Genomic DNA, 20302 nt, shown 5'->3' with positions numbered 1-20302 from the left:
GCATGTAAAAGCTGAAATACCCTAACACTAACATGACCCTTTCATACTTTGTCACCAGTTTCTCCCACGCTCAATTTGCTCTGGTATTATATGCGCTAACAGGTTGCAAATCATTCACCCAGCATTAGTGTTGCAAAAGCATTCGAGATCTCTGCCATCTGGAGGGTCTTAGTCACAAGCAGAGTTCATCAGTTGCAAACATGTGATTGAACATTTGTAGTGTCAGGTATATAACAGGTGTTCATTGGAAATTCTGTTATGGAGCTTAGAGAGAGGGAGATATAACCAGAGATAAAGATAGATAAGAAGACCAAGGGTAAGAAGGAGGAAAAGGTGTGTAATGTTATCTTTACACAAGTGCTATTAACTGTATTAACAGAGTTGGCTTTCTATTTGAATCCGTGGGAGTAATGATAGCATGGTAAATAGGAAGTTGATTTAAAAATAATTCCAGAGTTTACAGCTCAGAAAGAGTAATAGTCATTTTACATAATCTGTATGTAAAATGATGCAGGCATCTGTGATGAATCAAGTTAAACTCTCTGGGTAATGGTTGTGACATATCTGATATTAAAACAGCATTTTTGTAGCACAGTTTTGGGTTCATTAAAATATTGAAGAAATGTTGGAAATGGGATGAAACTTCATGTGCAAACGGATGATTTTAATATTGCCGGTGAAGCCTTGGTGCCTTCAGTTAGAGATTTGAGGGGTTGATTAAAATGTAATGAAATATGAAAATATAAAAACGGTGAAGTTTTAGAAGTGGTAGAATATTTGCAGGATGACTGTTTCGACCCCTTCAAAAAACAGATATTTTAACTGTTGTTTTTAGCCATCGGCTTCCTCGGAGGACATACTTTCCCTGTTGAACTTGGATCAGGCCTCTGCATATTTCTGGAAGAAAAATAAATTGGATGTATGTTATTCTAGAAGTAATGCAGTGTAGGTCATTACACTCTGTCATAGAGCGCGGGGTTTTATGGTTTTTGCATTTAAGATACTGGCTGTAACATTAGGTATGTTTACATTGAGATGATATCTCAGTGATTTAAAAAGTTGTTTCAGTTTGTGATTCCAATCTTTCTACATATGAAGGAAATATGCTCTTTTTGGCTGTATTTCATTCTGGATGATGGTAATGAAGACAAAGCAGCAGTAAACACGTCATCTCCCACCAGTGATGCGTTTACTTCCCCGGCTGCGTAGGGAAAAAGCTGTTTTTCAAGGAACTCAAAATTGTGGGATTTCTGCAGTGCACAGTGATAGTCCTGCATATGTTTTACCATTGAAATACCACTGAAACTCTCTGTGGGGCATAGTTGACCTTTAAAGGGGACATATCATTCTCATCTTCAGGTTCATACTTGTATTTTGGGTTTCTACTAGAACATGTTTACATGCTTTAATGTTCAAACAACACATTATTTTTCTCATACTGTCTGTCTGAATATACCTGTATTCACCCTCTGTCTGAAACGCTCCGTTTTAGCGCATTTCAACGGAATGGCAACGGAATTGTGTTGCTAGGCAACAGTTTGGGTCCATGTTTACTTCCTGTCAGCTGATGTCATTCACATACACTGCAACAGGATATAAAACTGGGACACATGTAGAATGTTTATGTTTAAAACTGTGTAATTGTGTAAATATTGTTGATTTTTGACATCACAAATGTACAGAAATCCTGACGGCTTGTTTCAAACGGACAGTTTCTGAATACGGGCTGTGTGTATTTCTCGACGGATTGAGCGTTTTGATACTTTCACAGTATTTATATATCACTTAAACCTGCTTTATACTATAAAAGACATGAAAATATCACTTTTTACAAGATGGGACCTTTAAATATAATGCTCCCTCATGTCCAATCAGTGCATTTTTTTTGCGAAGCATTGTGGTAGTGAGATTCATCACTAGCCCCAGGTTGTATTACCACTTGGTCAGATGTGTCTGAGTTTAAGTGACACGTGGATGAACGCACAAACTGGCAATGAATGGACACCTATCCATCGTCCCTGTCTGGAGGTTAAAGTGATGTCAACACATGTCAGGAAAAGGATTGCTGCTGCATTCTCACAGCTCTCTCCCTGGATGAAGATGTTCTGATAATAGATAATAAACGATGAAGCTGAATTGATCCCGGAAAACGCGACATTCCAGCAGCAACATTATAGTCATGTTGACTATAAATATATTAGATTTAGACATAATGCTGCAGAGATTTTTTTGTTTAGTTTGTCTCCTATTGGCCTACTTAAATAAAGTGAAGTGTACTGGTAGTCCCCCCCCCCCTCTGCCTTAGTGGGTTACGTTCCCATCCAAGTACTTGTCACTCATCTTGATGAGTTGTGTATTGAAGCCAAGGGCTGAGGTAACACTGAAGCTGACACCGAAACTGTAATGTCTTGCAAAATGTATGGAATTTTCCATATTTTCCATATCTTTAAAGGCCGTTTTCTCAAAACGTTTTTTTTTTTCATACAGTACTATGAGCCAGAAATCTCCACTTCAGTAGCACTTCCACACACCAAACTTTCCAGTTTCATTCCTATCTATATTCTGTAGGTTTTTACAGGGGGGGTTCTTCATTTACCATTCATAGCTTGATTTATTCAACATTTTATTCCTAAAAACATGGCGAAAACATGGACAACGCCAAGGTAGCGACCTGTCAATCACAAGGTAGCCACGCCCTAAAGCATTCCCTGATTTATGGTCTATTTGACTCTAAATGGGACCATAATTTACTAAATGAACATCATGCTGTTTTGAAGAAGGCTTGAAACTAGAGATTGAGACCATAAACTCACGTTTACAATGTGGTAATGAATCAAGTGAGAAGTAGGCTCATTTTCTCGTAGACTTCTATCCAATCAGACTTCTTTTTGCAACCAGAGGAGTCGCCCACGGCTGGCTATTAGAGAGAATGCAAGTTTAAGGCACTTCCGCATTGACTTAACTTTTCAGAACCGGAGGTTGCCCACTGCTGTTGACAGTATTTTCTGATTTATAGAGTGATAAAAACAAAATTCCCTCTGTAAAAACCTTTGACTCTAATATGTCAACAAAATGGAACAAGAATTTTGAACCTAACTTTATCCAATGTTCAGATGTTCTGTTCTGGAAATGTATGCAAATTAGCACATATTTAATAAGTTAGTGCCTCACTTGCATATTTAAACATACACTTGCAGAACACTTGTAAAAAATTTATTATTTTGTTTTGTCTGTAATTGTCTGTAAACCTCAACTGGGGAAGTTTCATAGTGATATCTATTTCTAAAATTACACCCTATTCACCAGTAGTGTCCCATAATCCACCGCTGAAAATAGCCCGTAACAACTGCACTGTTTAGAGGGCATTCATGACTGTTATTTAAGATTTACATCTTCAGTTGGAAAGAATGGGGTGACTAAACTGTTTATATATACAGTGTCACCTTGACTGAATAACATTCAGTTGCAGCTCTATGTGGGTTCTTAGAGTTGTCAGATGATGTGTTTTTCTAGCACACATGCAATTACACATGCTGTGATGCTTCCTCTGGGTGTGTTGTTGTTATCTGTACCCCTATAGAGATATTGTGGATATCCAGTGTGCATTTGCATGTTTTCGTGCGTGTTTTGCGCATGAGTGAATGCTGAGCGAGCTGGTGAATGAGCAAACGAGTGAGCAAGCAGCAAGCGACTTAGCCGAGTGTGTGGGTGAGCGAACGAGACGGCGTTTGAATGAGTGTGCGAGTGAGTGATTCATTATTATTGATACAGTGTGTTTTCTCTCGGTGTTACTGTAAGTGTTGCTGCAATGTGTTTAACGTTGTCTGGCAGCCAAAGGTCTGCAATCCAGTATAATAGAGCATGTTGTTGCAGTAACAGTCTGAGTAGCTGCTCGGCCCACAGCTCTCAGCCTCGCTACACGCTGCAGTGATCTCTGTTCACACTCCTCCTCTCCTTTGAGAGATGCTCGGCTTTTCTCCGGCCTCTGGGAGATCTTCGTCATGGATGACAGGGCAGGAGGAGCAGCAGCTAGGGCAGACCCTCGTTCCATTACCTGACTCCTGCAACTCTAATGGGGGGGTTTATGCAGCCTTCCTGACACTGGCAGAGGGAATTTACTTCATTTCTGCTAGATATGCAAAGTGGTCTGGTGAAGTGCCAAACCGTATTTCAGTAGTGTTGGGGTGAACGCAGCATAACTTCAGTCATGGATGTTTCTTCTTTTTAATCACTCACTCTACTACTGCTATTTTATGCATCATAATTTATATTCTTATATATGTTCATATATATGTTGATACATTAGTATTACGTACATTTCTGCAGTCACATGACAGCATGCACCTTTTTCTTATCCTTGATCTTATTTCCATGCAATATAATTCTGGAAAATCCAAGTGTCGTCCCATTAAGTTACCTTGCATGCGCTGTAACTATTTGCCTACATCAGTGCGCTTAAAGTATGGCAATTTCAAAGTTAAACGGACTCTCTGTAAGAGTCAGAAATTGCTTGTTAACAGTGACACCTGTGGCCGTTAAGTCAACGACAGTCAGCGTCCTTGCGCTCGTGCTCGCACTACGACACACACAAGACTGAACGTGATTGACAGGCATCATGTTGATGAACGTTAGCAACATTAGGCAGCTAAAACCACAATATCACTATATTGTATGTCTCACATGCTTGGCAGTAATGTTAGCTGATCAAACGATGGTCCCTCCCTGAATCGAAGGCCTGGCCAATGTTGATCCTATAGTGTTAACTTTTCCTGCTTCAGCCTCCCGACCGTGGTCACAGGGAGAGACACCGTAGTTTTGGTCTCCTGGGCCGGAGTCGAAAACGTTACTCGCTCCAGAGTTAACCTCCGTCACGTCACTCAGCAGCAGAGAAACAAGACACATTTCTGCACAAACTGCAACTTCTACTGTACATTCACTTGATATTCTCATAGCTAAACTAACTCTTCTGCTCCGCTGCTCACTCGTTTTTTCACACGCCACTCTCTCTCTCTTGCTTCACCACTCACTTCCCAAGTGCACACACACTCTTCGCACTGGCTCTGCTATACAGCACAAAACTGGTTTTCCCCCCCTATGTCGGTCACATTCCTGTTTTGCAAGACGGGCTTCACTAGATATAACTTAGTGTTTTTTTAGTGCTTCAAGTTTGTGTGGTGGAGGCTGGTCGTTTGTTGGCGTTAGCGGACTCCATTTCTAACCAAACGTTAGCTACGGCTAAGGCACTTGCGAGCGCGCATGATGTCACATCTGTTGGATTTTCCTGGAAAAACAGGCCCGGGTTCCTCACATTAAAAGCAGTCTACAGGCTGATAGAGGAAACCCAGAAAGTCACAGAAGGTCTCATATGTTAGGTTCGGTTACGCGTCCGGCTCTGTCGTCTCTGAAGTCTTTTCGTGAGGTAGAGACTGAACTCTTTGTCGTATTTATTCTTGTAGTCAATGGTTGTTCAGCAAAACACACAGAGCATAACAGTTTGCAAGTCTGTTCGTGGAGCCAACAACCCAAAAAACGGTGAGTCTTCTATTTATCCTGACAAAGATGTGGTTACTTAGTTTACAGAAGTGAGTCGTACGTTTTTAACAACACTCAAACTGGTCTAGACCCGCCTGCCAGACATGTGTGAAAACAAGAATACACATACATGATAAAAAGGCGAAGTGTGCTTTCGGGGTCAGCTCACCACATTTCCATTATAGAGGAACAAAGTCAACATGTTACACAAGCCAGTATATTTTCCATTACAAACCTGTTCACACATTGGCAATAGAAAACTATTTATACATATAAAACGTTACATAGAGTCCCTTTTAAATGATCACTTTCCTTAAAAAACAAAAAGGCCAGGGACCACCAATGGACTGTTTTAGTAGCTGAATTAGTAGCTATAGTCATATTCCAGCTTTCTTGGTCTTTCCTAAGACCTCTAAAATCCACTGATATTACCGGCGTTCGTGTTTTTTCCATGAAAAAAACATCACATTTTCTCTGAAAGCCACATCTTGACCAGCTTTGACATGGTAATGAATGTTTTGAGAGATGGAGATGTTATATATTCCTTTCATCCTCTCAGGTCTTTGCTGGATCATACATCACAGCGTGCTGGGTATGATCAGGGGGAAGACCTCTGAGTGGCAGGGAGGATTCATATCCAGCCTCCCCCTCCAGAGCTACATGCTCCCTAGGTCTCTAGGGGTCTCTGCGGTGCATGCGGAGAAGCCGGCCGACTTAGAAATACGAACTGCGGCCTCCTCTGGCTCTTTAAAGCTCTCTCTGTGTACACACAGACCCATTTGTTTGGGCCCGCTCCATAAAAATCTATTACCAGTCCAGCACTGTGTGTTTTCACCTTGTTTTTTATGGTCTGTGTCCTCAGCATGGGGCAGCGCAGCGAGGACAAAGCAAAGACAAACACTGCCTCTCCTTGTGCTATATTGAACTTGGCATAGAAAAGTACAGAATTTGAAGCTGGAGATACTAGAGCCGTGTGTGATGGCGGTTGAGAGTATATTCCACAAGCATAAAAAAAAATATGTGAATGTCAGATGCCTCACATTCCAAACGAGCACAATATGCAGCACTACGCTGAGAAAGGCTCCTTTTTTCCACGCTGCTGGAGCTACGTTTGATGACTCAAACAGTAGCAACTAATTACCTGAACTCCAACAACTAGCAGCTCTCTGTTTCTTCCAACCATGATGCAGCAGAAGAAATCAGAGCTGCCTCTCTGCCTGTGTGTGTTGGATTGTTTTCACACCCATAGAGGGCAGCTGTGCTCTCCACAATCCCTCCTCTCTGACTGATAGAGTAACAGACACGCAGAGAGAGAGATATAACAAGTTATAGAGGTGGTGTGTTTTCCCGTGTGACTGGCCTGGCATGCTCATAGTGCTCAGAAAGAGTCCATTTCTTCTGTGTTGTTTATGGCTCCAGCCTATTGGAGTGTGTGTGTGAAGCAGCATGCGAGTCCCTAATGAAGTCAGGCATCTGCCAGAGACAATACGCAGGCTTGTTTTGATGCCGAGCTCTCTTATACTCACTTTGTATCTCCTTCTGTCTCCCTCTATCTGAATCTTCTCACTTAAAAGCTCTTTAAAAGCCACCAACATGGCTGAGCTTGCGATGCAGAAGAGCAACCATTGATTACCACTGCCTCAAAGCGGCAGTAGGCAGAATATTTTTGTGACGGTAGACTTTGGCCAATCACAGGTCATTTCAGAGAGAGAGCGTTCCTATTGGCTGTGCATTCAACAGAGGCAGCTGTCAATCACTCACAAACTCCGATCAAACGGTCAAACTAGGCAGCGCTGATCAAATATGAATTCATATTTATGTTACTGTAATGCTTATTTATCGCCTCAAATGTTTTCAGAAACATCTTAACAACACCTACAACTACATCTGCTACCTCAACTGATCTCAACATGGTGGCCAGGTCACAAACTTTCTCATTTTACAGCAAAACAGTACACTACAAAATGTTTCTGAACAATTTTTTTGCAGGAAATAGGCCTTACAGTAACAGAATATTGACTTATATTTGCCTAGTTTGACCGTTTGATCGGATTTCGCAGGTGATTAACAGCTACTCATAGACGGCAAGGCTCCAGCTCAGCTCATATTGGTTGTTTTCCTCTGGTCTGTGAAATCTTGCAGATGCCAATAGGAGCACCAGAGGACACAGAGAAACATGATTTTTTTCAGATTATCTGTCTCATGCACTACTGTCAGGATATAGTGACTGTTTTATAAAAATAACTTTTTTTTAATCATATGTGCTCCAACTTGCCTACTCCATCTTTAAATGACTGGGGATAATGAATCATAACAACAGTGAATGGTCAGTCCCTTGCACTGAGACATTCAGTGCAGGCTGAAAAAAAAAAAGGCAGCTCCTTGCAGAGCGTGGCCACAGCTGAGCTGTTGTTCTCTGGCAACACAGTTGGTTCAGGAACAAGACTCTTGTAGATGTAATATGTTTTTGTCAAGCAGCCGCGGCAGAGGAAGAGAGACGGAGCGAGAGCTGGCATGAAATCAGCCCTCTGTAGCTGCAGTCAGGCTCCTTGCACAAACTGGACTGCAATAAACCAAACAATATCACATTAACACTCGAGGTCCGCCATTAATGGGCCCAGCTTTGGCCAGCAGACAATACTGCGTACACACACACATGTACACACACACACACACACACGCTGTAAGCGCCCACTGTCTCTCCACTGACTGTTTAATTCCGCGGCTGATAATTATAACCGTTATCTGTTGCCTCTGAAAAATTATCGAGCTTGTCAGCACCCATTAATTTACCCAGTATCATAAATTAAGTGGCGCGGGCTGTGTTTTATCCCTGTCTTTCTGGAGTAAATGGAGGCAGTTTTTTCCAGAGGCTAAGTCTGCTTTACTGTACCGTACGTCACACATGACAGACTTTTGTTCTGCTTCCCCGTTGTTTAAAAGCCTGGAGAAAATGAGTCTGAGATAAATTAGCTACAGTCGAATGTGTGTGCAGCTCCGTACTGGAATGAGGATGTGTCATCTAAGCCGAGCGTTGGAGCTGTGGGTTTACATGCAAATCACTTCTTAACCATACAGCAAAAGGAACTCCACAGACCTATAACTCTCTGTTTTATGATCTATGCCCAACTATGGTAGCCTCATTTTGCCATGTGTTGTCCAAAACTTAAGCTGCAGGAATCATTCATCAGCCACCAATCTCATCCTGCAGTCGCTATAGGTCCCGCCTGTTGCTGCAACATGATTTGTACTGGAGCTAAAATGAATCATGTACCTCAAATCAGCCGCTGAACAGCAGGAGAACCATGTGGCTACCAGCAGGGTAGAAAAAGAAAAAAGAAAACATGATTTATAGGCTCCTATTGTGTATTGTACTCGGGCGCCGCATTGTGCATCCATCCGCATCCGTCTCTGAGAATAGCTGTCAATCAAAGCGCTAATGCTCACTTCCTGTAAACGCTGAGTGTCCCGGGTGGGGAGGAGGGGACAACAATAGTGACCTTTTTCAACCTCAAAAGTGCACAACATTTTGTTTGACGTGTACACTGTCTATCTCAGGGTTTAGCACATCCGGACAACTCAGCATTCACGTCTGCTTACTTGTTGTGACACCTGCTTCAGGGAGGTCAGACGTCAGCAACAGAAAAGCACCCATTGAGCTTATAGGAACCCAGAGGACGTTTTAGCAGGATGGAGACTTGTACTAGTGATCTCTTTAATAACTCATCTCATTCTCCCAACTGCGTGGGTCCCATCTCATTATATTCTATAGAAACTAGACTGTTATATTAGCTTATTGCAGATATATCTGTGTCAGTGAATATGTCCACCAATAAGTAAAAAGAAAGCTGCCTGCAGACCAAATTTATTTCTGGATAATAATAATAATAATAATGTTGAAGCCGAGATAATCTAGAAACAGTTTGTCCACCAGAGAGCACTGACAAGTATGTTTTTCAACTGTAAATCATCCTATTCCTAAGTAATAGAATTCCACTCATCTTATAGTACACCAAGACGTTTTTGTTTGCTTATATTAACTAAAGGTCCAGTGTGTAGGATCTGGCGGTGTCTAGCGCTGAGGTTGAGATTGCAACCAACTGAAGCTTCTCCCGTGTGCCAAGCATGTTGGAGAGCTAAGGCGGCCGAGGCGAAAATGGGAATGGCCCTCTCTAGGGCCAGTTGTTGTAGGAGTAGCGTAGGTCATTTGGAGCAGAGCCAGCGCGTAGAGTGTGTGTGTATGTGGGAAGTGAGTGGTGAAGCAAGGGAGAGGGAGCGACTAACATTATCGACTCCGCCCCAAGCAGGAAAAGTTAATAACGAGTTAATAACGTTACTTGCTCCCGTCGCCGCCACTCTCTTTCTCTCGCTTCAACACTCACTTCCCACATACACACACACTCTACGCACTGGATCTGCTCCAAATGGTTCTATATGCGTTTTATCATCGGCCACAGTACAGTAGCTCTCCAACATGCTTGGCACACGGGAGGGGCTTCAGTTGGTTGCAATCTCCTCATGCTAGATACGGTCAGATCCTACACACTGGACCTTTTTAAATGCTGGTGTGACCTGACCTTAACTCTATCATTTGTGCAATCAGCTAGTACAGACCCGTTCTAGCTTCTGGCATAGTTGCTGAATATTGAACCACACACAACAGATTTCTTTTAAATGTGTGCTTCGTTTGGGTTGACAGTGAGTGAACAGTCCTGCAGGATTTGGATGGATAAACAACCACAACCCTTGTTTCCAGAGAGTAGGGGAGCGTTGATGCTGTTTGACAGCAGCACAGACAGCCTGCCATAAATCTCCCTCATGAGGGAGAAGCACGAGATATGGAAGTCCACTACTACTCCCCGAATCCCTATCAGCGCACTTATTTCACCTCCTTCTCTCCTTTTTCCCATCATTGTTTCCTTTCTATCTTTCTCTTCCATTATTCCTGTCTCCATCACTATACCCTCCCTTCTCTCCGGATCCCCTCCTCTGGCAGTCTGCAGACACCATTTAAATTGGATGTAACTTATGTGGCTGACGACACCAACAAAAAGTGAAAGACGTGATATTTGTTTATCCACCTGCAAACAGACAAGAGTGTCACATCCTGGCTGTTGTGGGGAGATGTTGGGCTGTTAGTGAGCCATATGGTGAACAGTATAAACAGGTCTTAGTGTGTGTGCATGTGTGCTTGCAAGTCTGGTTCTTTATCCAAACTTGTGAGGCTCATTATCTGAGCAATGCGCTATGATTTCCAGAAAAAAGGTTTTGACAGCCACTGCGAGACATCGTCTACCATACGTTACTCTCCAGTTTGGTCCGCTTTGCTACCCGGCAAAGAAGGCATTGTTAGACTAAAACTTCACAGCTCACTTTGAGCCGCTTGGCCCATTTTCTGTCTACCTCTGCCATCTTCCTCTTCCTGTCTTCTCTCTGCGCTTCCATCTCGACAGCTATCTTTCGGCCCGCGCTCTGCCACAAAGACTACTAAAACCCCCAAAAAACATATTATTATATCATTTGATGAGCAGAGCAGCCGTTGTCAGTTTATCCACCTGCTGCAGCACAGAGCTGATATGTTTCGGCACAATGCGGTTTGTTTACCTTTATGTAATAGTTTGGGCTATTTATGCAGCTTCAACTTCGGATGCTGCCACTCTGAATACCAATCTCCTCCGTAGCTTTGCCGCCTCTGCGCGGGTATTTACCGCTGCTGGATGGCTCCCAGACTCAGATATATGGCTGAAGGCTTAAATAGATGTCAGAAAGGTCTGCACTTGCACTTTCTATTGGGAGAATTCAATATGGTGTAACTTTGTTGGGCGTGAAAGGAGAAGGGAGGTGAAGTGGGGCCGAGGATATAAATGGACCGAATGCACTGAATGTGCAAAATATTTGGGGACATGATATTGAGTTGCAGCCCCCTTTTTGGGCAATTTCAAAATCTAACTCACCTGCTTCTCTTTTGTGACAAGTATAGATTTTGCAAGGGAAGGGAATAATGGCTTTTACCTGGATTCAACTCCTCTTTGTAGTAATATTTTGTAACATTTATATATTTGACTCCTGAATAACTGCCACATCCGATTGTTCAAATTCCAATCAGCAGGGGTGACGTGGCAATTAAATATTGAATCTTAAATGTAGGAAGCCAGACAGACTTGAAGCAAAGGGAAGGGATGGGTGGTGTGTGAGTGTGCACGTGCGTGTGCAAAAGCTCGGGGACAATACAGTTGATTTTTGTTTGCATTTTTGGAGCGCCACAGATAGGGGGTCGGGGCGGGGAACAGATTCCACGGAGCATTAAGTCCGACTGAATGGGTTTTCACTCTGTCGTAGCACACTGCGCTCCCGTTTTCATAACAGCGTTGAATCACCATTTCCATTCCTCTAATTCTTTCCATCTTTTGTTGCAGGCAGCAGACTTGGCAACTATTGTTTGACACGTTGCTTGTGCCAGAGAAAGCTGTGTGTTTGCGTATGTGTGTGTGTGTGTGTGTGTGTGTGTGGGAGAGCTGTGGCTAATCCATAAGCCATAATAAGAGACTGCTGCTTTTAATGCCATATCAAGTGGAAGTGTCCACATTTCTCTTTCCCTGTATCCATTTTCCCAACTATCAGATTGGAGGTTAAATGGAAACCTTAACAGGACTTTTCATTTAGCTGCTGTTGGATTGATTAAAAAAAAGCAAAAAAAAAAGCATTATTTTTCAGACAATCATGCATTTTCTGTTTGTATCATGTGTTGGGATTTGCGAGGCCCTAGAGTCGGAAATGATGCATAAAGAACTATGTTAATTTAAGAAACAGAAACATGAAATGAGTGTTTTGAGGATTTTCTGCAACAGCAGCAATAAGCTTCTTATTAATCTGTGCGCCCAAGATAAATGAATATTTTACGTCTGAGGAAGGAACAGGAGACAATAGGTCATAAAGTCAAACGTAGACGTACCTGCATTAAATCTGCTCTATAGTTTGATGATTGGATCCGCAGTCTACATTTTGACACCGAAGGGAATCACGGCAGAAACTTTTTTCACTTCAAAACCATTGAATCCAGCCTTTGAGGCACTTTTACTAGTTTCCATTATGCCTCGGCTGAATTATATTTTGAGGAAAATCAATTCTATCAAGGTGGGCTTTGGAAGAAGAGCTTTAGTATTAACATTCATAAGAATATCAATCAGCCAGCCGCAGTGAGTGGGTGAAAAGACGAGGGAACAAAAGTTCTGATGTTTTTTTCTGTCTCCCCAGAGGGGCTTTAATTCTGGTTTGTTTCTCCTCACGGAAATCCAGTAAGACCCCCTCCACCCCCACTCCCCCACCCTCACTATCCTTTGATCCCATTAGCGGTGAACTCTTGGGACCTCTGATCAACCATGCAAGGTCACTGAGTCATTGACTGAAGACTCCGGCTTAAGTGTTTGTTTCTTGGCAGCAAAGGTCCAGTAGCCTTTAGATGAATGATGGCAGGAAGTTCTGGAGCCTGATTTGTAGGCAAATAATGAAAACTAAAATGGAATAGTTCAACATTTTTGTGAAATATGATTATTTGTGTTAGGTAAAATGGTAGATATGACTTGATAGGGAATAGGAATCACGGAGAATTCTGGGGCGACGCCGCCATTTCTGGAGGGTAGTATAATGTACGGAGCACAGGTAGGATGTCATTATCTGTCACCGGTCTATCCATCTGTTATCTGTCAATCGTTCATCATCAGAAATGTATAAAGAAGCTGACAGAGGCAAAGGGGCGATATATTACAAGATTGAAGTTAGTTAATGATATCGATCCTGACGAATTAGGAGGACCTTGACAGCTTGCCACCTGTATATGGTCACTGATGTGAGTGTGGCTGTAGCTCAGAGGTTGAGCGGAAGGTCGGTGGTTCGATCCCCGGCTCCTCCAGTCCCCAGCTCTATTGTCTTTGTGCTAAATATGAAGCTAAAGCCAGGAGAATCTTAGCTTAGCTTAGCTAAAAGACTAGAAACAGGCTACAACAGCTAGCCCCCTGAAACCACAAATTTTATTTATTTTCCCAAAAATGTGGAACTATTGCTTTAATTCATCATTAAAGTCATAAAAACTGAATTTTAAGTAGGCTAGCTAAGTTTAGTTTAAGCTACAAATGAAAAGTGATCAGTATCACTTTTGTATCAAAGAGAATTAGCAATGTCTGTTACATAATTTACAAATTGTGGCACGGATTTAGTCATTAGCCCTCTAACACTGTGCATGTGGGAACATGAGCCTTCTGGACAGAATCACATCTGTTAACTCCCTCCCTCCTGTCTGTCTGTGTATGTGTGTGTGAGTGTGTTAGTGAGGAGTACCGTCATTGATAAAGAAGCCAGATCCCACAGCAAATGACTTCCACGTTACGTCATCTGTCAGTATCAATTAACCTCCAGCCGCTAAGTCTGAAGAGGTCTGAAGCCAAGCTGTGCTGAAGCCAAGAGCTGCAGACAGTGAGGAGAATCAGGGGAAGTGTTGCTGAAAGGCCAGCAAAGTAGACAAGCTGCAGGTTTGAATCCTGCGTCATATGGAAATATCAATGCAGTGAATGTTGAAGATGAAAGGCGTGACCTGTTTTGTCTAGTTCAAGTGTCTTTTATTTGCCCTGTAAATTCACATAGATTAAAAACGGCCAATGGCTGTATTTAGCGGGCTCCACCACCCCCACCACCACCACCACTTACTACCTGTGTTCCTATGGTAACGTACTCCCTGGCACTTCAAAATAGTGTTTATCTATCTTTTAGCTCTGTCACTGCTGCGCTCCTGCTGATGGATCAGAAAATTTCTACCATTAAATGATACGTTTTCTTAGACACAGCTATGAAACTAATAAAAACAGATACTTCTTTCACAGGATGTGCTGCATGAAGAAATTAATTTAAGTCAATTGATAGGGATGTTGTTGTTGTGTGTGGGTGAAAATCATACATGTATCTACATTACATTTGTGTCAAGATTTGCTCTTTTCACTCAACTGTCCACAATCTGGCACACACAGATCATTTTGTAGTCTGTTATCATCAGTGACAGAAGGACCACCGCTGGGCATATCTTCCAAAAAGTGCCCCCATGCAGCCAGCCAAAATATGGTCCTTCCATCTTTCCCTCCTTCCGTATTATCTTCACCCCAGCCTCTTTCTTTCTAATAGCCAGCAGGGGGCGACTCCTCTAGCTGCAAAAAGAAGTCTGATTGTATAGAAGTCTATGAGAAAATGAGCCTACTTCTCAGTTGATTTATTACCTCAGTAAACATTGTAAACATGAGTTTATGGTCTCAGTCGCTAGTTTCAAGTCTTCTTCAATACAGCATGATGTTCATTTAGGAAATGATGGTCCCATTTAGAGTCAAATAGACCATAAAGCAGGGGATGCTTTAGGGCGTGGCTACCTTGTGATGGACAGTTCGCTGCCACGGCGTTGTCCGGTCTGGAAGTTGTCCGTGTCTTCATCTTACAACTTAAACCCTTTCACAGTGTGTTTTCACTTCATGAAAGTTAATTGTAACCTTTTTAGTTACCTATAAATGTCTTATTCAGCGTTCGAAGCGAAGATGGCAAAGGCCAAAAACCAAGATGGCCACGGCCAAAATGCCAAACTCGAGGCTTCAAAACGGCAGTCCACATACCAGGGTGACGTTACGGTGACTACGTCCACTTCTTATATACTGTAGGCTACAGTCGGTTGTTTGGGGCCAGGGTTGCACTTTGTGTACCGAAAGCTGCAGTGGGTAGAAATGGAGCGAATATGATTAAAAAAAGTTATTTTTATAAGACGGTCATCCTGACAGTAGAGCCGTAGCAGTAGAGACAGGTAATCCTCCGGTGCTCCTAACGGCATCTGCAGGATTTCACAGACCAGTCAGAGCTGACCTGGAGTCTGCCGTTCAGTTTCCGTCTATGAGAGCCACAAGTCAATCACTCGCAAACTCCGACCAAACGGTCAAACTAGGCAGCGCTGATCAAATATGAATCAATATTCTGTTACTGTAATAACTATTTCTCTCCTCAAATGTTTTCAGAATCATCTTGTAGTGTACTGTTTAGCTGTTGAATGAGAAATTTTGTGACCCGGCAGCCGTGTTGAGATTAAGTTGAGAAGGTAGCAAGTACCGCCCACCGCACGGAGCACAGCCAATAGAAACGCTCTCTCTGAAATGACTTGTGATTGGTCAAAGTCTTCCGTCACCTGCTAGATTTTCTAAAGCCTGAAAACAGAGGGAGGTGTTGGTTCAGTGCTCCCTGACTACTGAATGGAGTTCCTGCCTCGTCTTAGTTTGTGCCGCGCGGCGTTCTGTTCCTGTTTGTCCTCTTAATCTGGCCCTCTCGTCTCTATTTCAGCTTTCTCAAATACACTGAATGTAAGAACAAAGTCTAGGTTCTCTGTCAGACCAGCAGGGGCTGTTTCTGCCTGGTCGCTTTCCAGGTGCCCACCAGACTGTAACCGAGGCTCGGGCTTGGGAGTGGAGGCTGGGCGGGGGGGTGGTGGCTGCAGGAGATGGAGGAGCAGGCGAGGCAGGCCGGCTCCTCCGACCCCTCAGAGCTCCATCTGGACCGCGGGGGGCTGTCATTTAGGAGTGCAGGGCCTGAGCGGAGGAGCAAATTGCTTTTTAATCGATCATATTCCCAGTAAAAGCCACTCCCAGCAGCCACTTGCCTACTTTCCATTCTATTTATGGAAGCTGCCTGCCTCTGACTTCTGAATGTGTGCTGCTGTGTGTGTGTGTGTGTGTGGTAGATAGAGACAGAAAAAAGAGACAGTAGGGGTGAGTTTTGTTGTCCACTTCAAGTCAGTAAAAACAGAATCATGTTTTCCACTCTTCTCTTAAGTCTAGCCTCGTGTGTGGATGTATTTTAGCTCATTAAAATCAGAGTATGACAAGGACCTTGCAATACTCATGTGGTTATAGATGACATGAAGGCTGATAGCATGCTGTTCCTTTGTATCTGCAGCAGGCAGCGGTTCCAGGGCAGTGAAACATGAGCATCAGACACATGCTCTATTAACGGCACAAAGAAAACCCTCTCCACCATTAAACACCACAGAGCTACAGTCAAACATGTCATGTGCTTTCATAGAAGCCCAACAATGCTGTAATGTGATCGTTTTCCCAGCTCCACTTCCTCGCATCTATTTTCAGTCTGATGCCCAGTGTTGAGTCTCGCACTAACAGGCGCTACTGTGAAGCGTGCATGGGTAATAAATTATGACTCAGCCCAACGCTGCCGCTGATTGTTGGATCCATTTTCTAAGATGCCGTTGTTTCTAACTAATCTGCCCCTCGGGGCTCTTGAAAAGGAAGTTTAAGTCTGTATTTGCTTGCTCTGTAGAACAATTTTTTTGTTCTTTTCATAAAGCATTGAATCACCCCCCTTTGTAAAAACTACCCAAAAAAAAGCTTCAGCTGTAATGGTGTCACATAAAAGATCCTGCAGAATGAGCAATACACCATTGAATGAGGCCGTCGCTTGCAAGCACTCCTGTCAGTTTTCCTTCGCAGCCCTCCCAGGAATTGTAAGACAGGTTTTTATTATTCGCTGGAAATTAGTTTTTGGGTGTGCTTTCCTTTCTCTGCAGTGCACCAGAAAAATGTATGACTATTTAATATGACTTTGTAGAAGTTGCAAAGACAGGACCTAAATTAGAGGATAGCACAGTTACGGAATCTCATAATTATTTGGAACCTTATCTGCTTTTATGGCTCCATGACGGCGACAGCCGTGGCCGGACGCTTATGTTTTCGGGTTGTCCATCCGTTTGTACCATTCTCGTCAACGCGATATCTCAGGAACGCCGGAGGGAATCTCTTCAAATTTGTCCACTTGGACTCAAGGATGAACTGATTATATTTTGGTGGTCAAAGGTCAAGGTCACCGTGACTTCACAAAATACATTTTTGGCCATAACAAGAATTCACATGCTAATAACGACAATTTCACGCATAAAATTACGAAGTGATGACATTTTGGATCGACATGAATGGAAACTGCAACTTGACTGGTTGGCGGAGACATACAAATACGAGAAGTTAATTCTAGTTTTTGCCTGGACCGCAAAGGGCCAGCCCAACAAATGCAAAAGTCTGTCACTGAGTGACTGACGAGTGATGAAGTTACACGATCGGTCGGCTGAGTGTTGGAGTTTCCTCATCGGCCGTTGCTCGTTCAAAATGAAAAGGCGGGAACAGTCCTTTATGTAAATGAGCCCATCAAGCGACGCGTCCGGCTCACGAAACTTGGACCAAGCGATCTAGTTCTAAAATGAAACAAGATTCAGCAGTGGCATAGCCTATTTCTCGCTTAAGAAGTATTGTTTTCAGAAGTAGATTTTGGTGGATTGTTTAGACGGAAAACAGAACAGAATAGAAAGTTTACGAGCAGGCCGCTATGTTGTTTCCTGTTTGAAACGGCGAGCAGAAAACCAGGGACCAATCAGGTGCATTCCACGATAGGATACGTCACTGCTTGAACGGCCAGCTGAGTGGAACAGAGCGTCCCTTAGTGTCCTCGCCGGACCTGGTGGACATGTAGTGCTGGATTTAACATTATAGACATGAAAACTGACTATTTGTATATCAATTTAGCAACAAATTTACGGACTGACCATACACAGTCCAGACATATACTCCGTTTTGTCCGAGTCTTGTTTACCGTGGCCCTGAACACATGCTCAGCATTTAGGAATAAACTGCGCTGCAAATAAATATAAAGGGGATATTGTGAAACACAATTGCTTTATATGTGTTGTCAAATTGTTGAAGATCGGTGATTTCTTCATTTAGTTGTGATTTATTTATTTGCTTGCATTTTGTATAGTTGCAGTGTGTTGAGCTCTCTGGGATACTGTTGCATTTCACTTCATTGTTGTGGATGTCTGCAACATCTGGCGTCCCTGGATTCTCTCTAATTGTGGCCTCTCACATGTTACTGTGCTGCACTGCTCAGCGGACACAGTTATATAGGAAGTGAGGAGAGTGAGAGAGAGAGGAAGGATGGAGAGGTATGTCAGGTACTCAGCTGGAGGCCCTTCATTCTCTCTGTCAGTATCTTGTCGCGGTCTCGCCCCCTGACCAAACAGGACGTGAGCCTCACCGCCCCACGCTGCTGTCTGGCTCTGCTGCTGTCCTCATGTTACCACTACAAGCTTTTATTCAGGCGCTTCTCTGTTCTTCACCACTCATCCTCCCATGCTGGGTGTGTATTCTACCATAGAGGTTCTTATATCATAACTCTGATAGTCACTGATATGCTGGAGCTCCTTCTCTACCCACAGCTTGTCAATATGTGGATGTTATTATTAATGGAACATGTCTGGACAGAGAAACTGTGTGGAAGTGCTGTTTTTAAGGTCTATTTTTAACAATGTTACTCGTGTGAAGCACTGTGTGACCTTGCTCTGTGAAAGATGCTACACTAAATACACTTTACTTCCTTACTCAGCAGCTTCAGGGTGTCTGTAAAATGTGCAATGAGACCTGCCTCACCCTGCCTTAAGCCAATAGGAAAATAATTATCTGGATTAACTAAATTAAAGTGATAGCTTTGATTCACCGCCATTAAAATGGATTCCATTTGGAAATTTCTCAAAACACACCTGCAGCATAATCCTCAGCATTTCCAAACACACACATGTGCCCTTCTATCTAAGCTCACTCGTTGGCTATACAGTGAACCCACAGCCAGCTTCATTTGTTGGTTTGAATTGTTGTAGTTTGCTCATTGGCTCCTGAGCTTGAGATGATCTATTAATACAGGTCTATCTGAGAAAGAAAACTGCAGGTGAATCCTCTCTCTAAATAACTCTCTGCCTCCGTAAATCAAAAATCACTAAGCTAAGTTAGCTAACTGCTGACGGGAGAGTCATACCGATATGACATGATAGCCATATGATAGATACCATGATAGGTATCTCGGGCTGTCCTCGACCAAAGAAATTCTTAGTTGACTAACACTCATACGATTCTGCCGACTAATTGATTAAAACTGAGTTCCTCCACAGAGAATCACACAAAAGCACCACTTTAAATCTATGGTTTACCAGAGATGTGCTCATAAGTTTCTTGGAAATAAGTCATTCAGCATGAAAAAAAGCATAAAGAAAATGACTAATCGACTAAAGAAATCTTAGTCGACTAAAACCAAAACGACTGATTAGTCGACTAATCCACTAATAGCGGGCAGTCCTGGTGGTATCAATCTTCTCATCTAACTCTCAGCAAGAAAACAAATAAGCGTATTTCACAAAATGTCAGACGTCCTTTTAATGCATATATTTTCTGGAATTACACAGAAGTCTGAAATGTCTTTTCTCTCTGTTTTTCAGGTTGGAGCATCTCAAGTGTCGTGGCTCTGCTGTGATAAATGTCAGCCTGTCCTGGTATTTGTATGGGTCTTTCTCCTCAACCAAAGGTGAGTTCATCCTCTTCTCAAACAGGTGTGTTGTGGTGGTTTACTGTTACCAGTGGATTTACATAACAGGTGCTACACATTCACAACTATGCAGTTTTCAGACCTTATTCTCAAATACTAATTTCACCTGCTCCCCAGAAAGCTGTTAAAGACAGCACATCACACACAGGTATGATCCTTTTTCCACAAAAATGAGCACATATATGCAGTTTTTTTAAACACGGGAAAACCTGCTAAAAATAGGCAATACATTGCAAGTAAGCCGTTCCAATGCACTGGCCTTTCAGTTTTTTTTTCCTGCTGAGTCGCGTTTGTCGTCAACGGTAGTAGTAAACAGTGTAAACTG

General features: G+C 42.8%; 1 protein-coding gene across 13 annotated transcripts in view; it reads left to right on the top strand.

Moving 5' to 3' along the window:
• arvcfb (ARVCF delta catenin family member b) overlaps positions 1 to 20302 on the top strand; it is a 302038-nt gene that overhangs the window by 40530 nt on the left and 241206 nt on the right. For all 13 annotated transcript variants that reach the window (XM_037778804.1, XM_037778802.1, XM_037778805.1 and 10 more), the window contains one exon: positions 19871 to 19956. The gene's annotated coding sequence lies outside the window, so the exon portion shown is untranslated. The remainder of the gene's footprint in view (positions 1 to 19870; positions 19957 to 20302) is intronic.

Source organism: Sebastes umbrosus, chromosome 8 (genome assembly GCF_015220745.1).
Source record: "Sebastes umbrosus isolate fSebUmb1 chromosome 8, fSebUmb1.pri, whole genome shotgun sequence".
Lineage (NCBI taxonomy): Eukaryota > Metazoa > Chordata > Actinopteri > Perciformes > Sebastidae > Sebastes > Sebastes umbrosus.
Note: the sequence above shows the minus strand (reverse complement) of the source record. Positions and strands in the feature narration are given on the sequence as shown.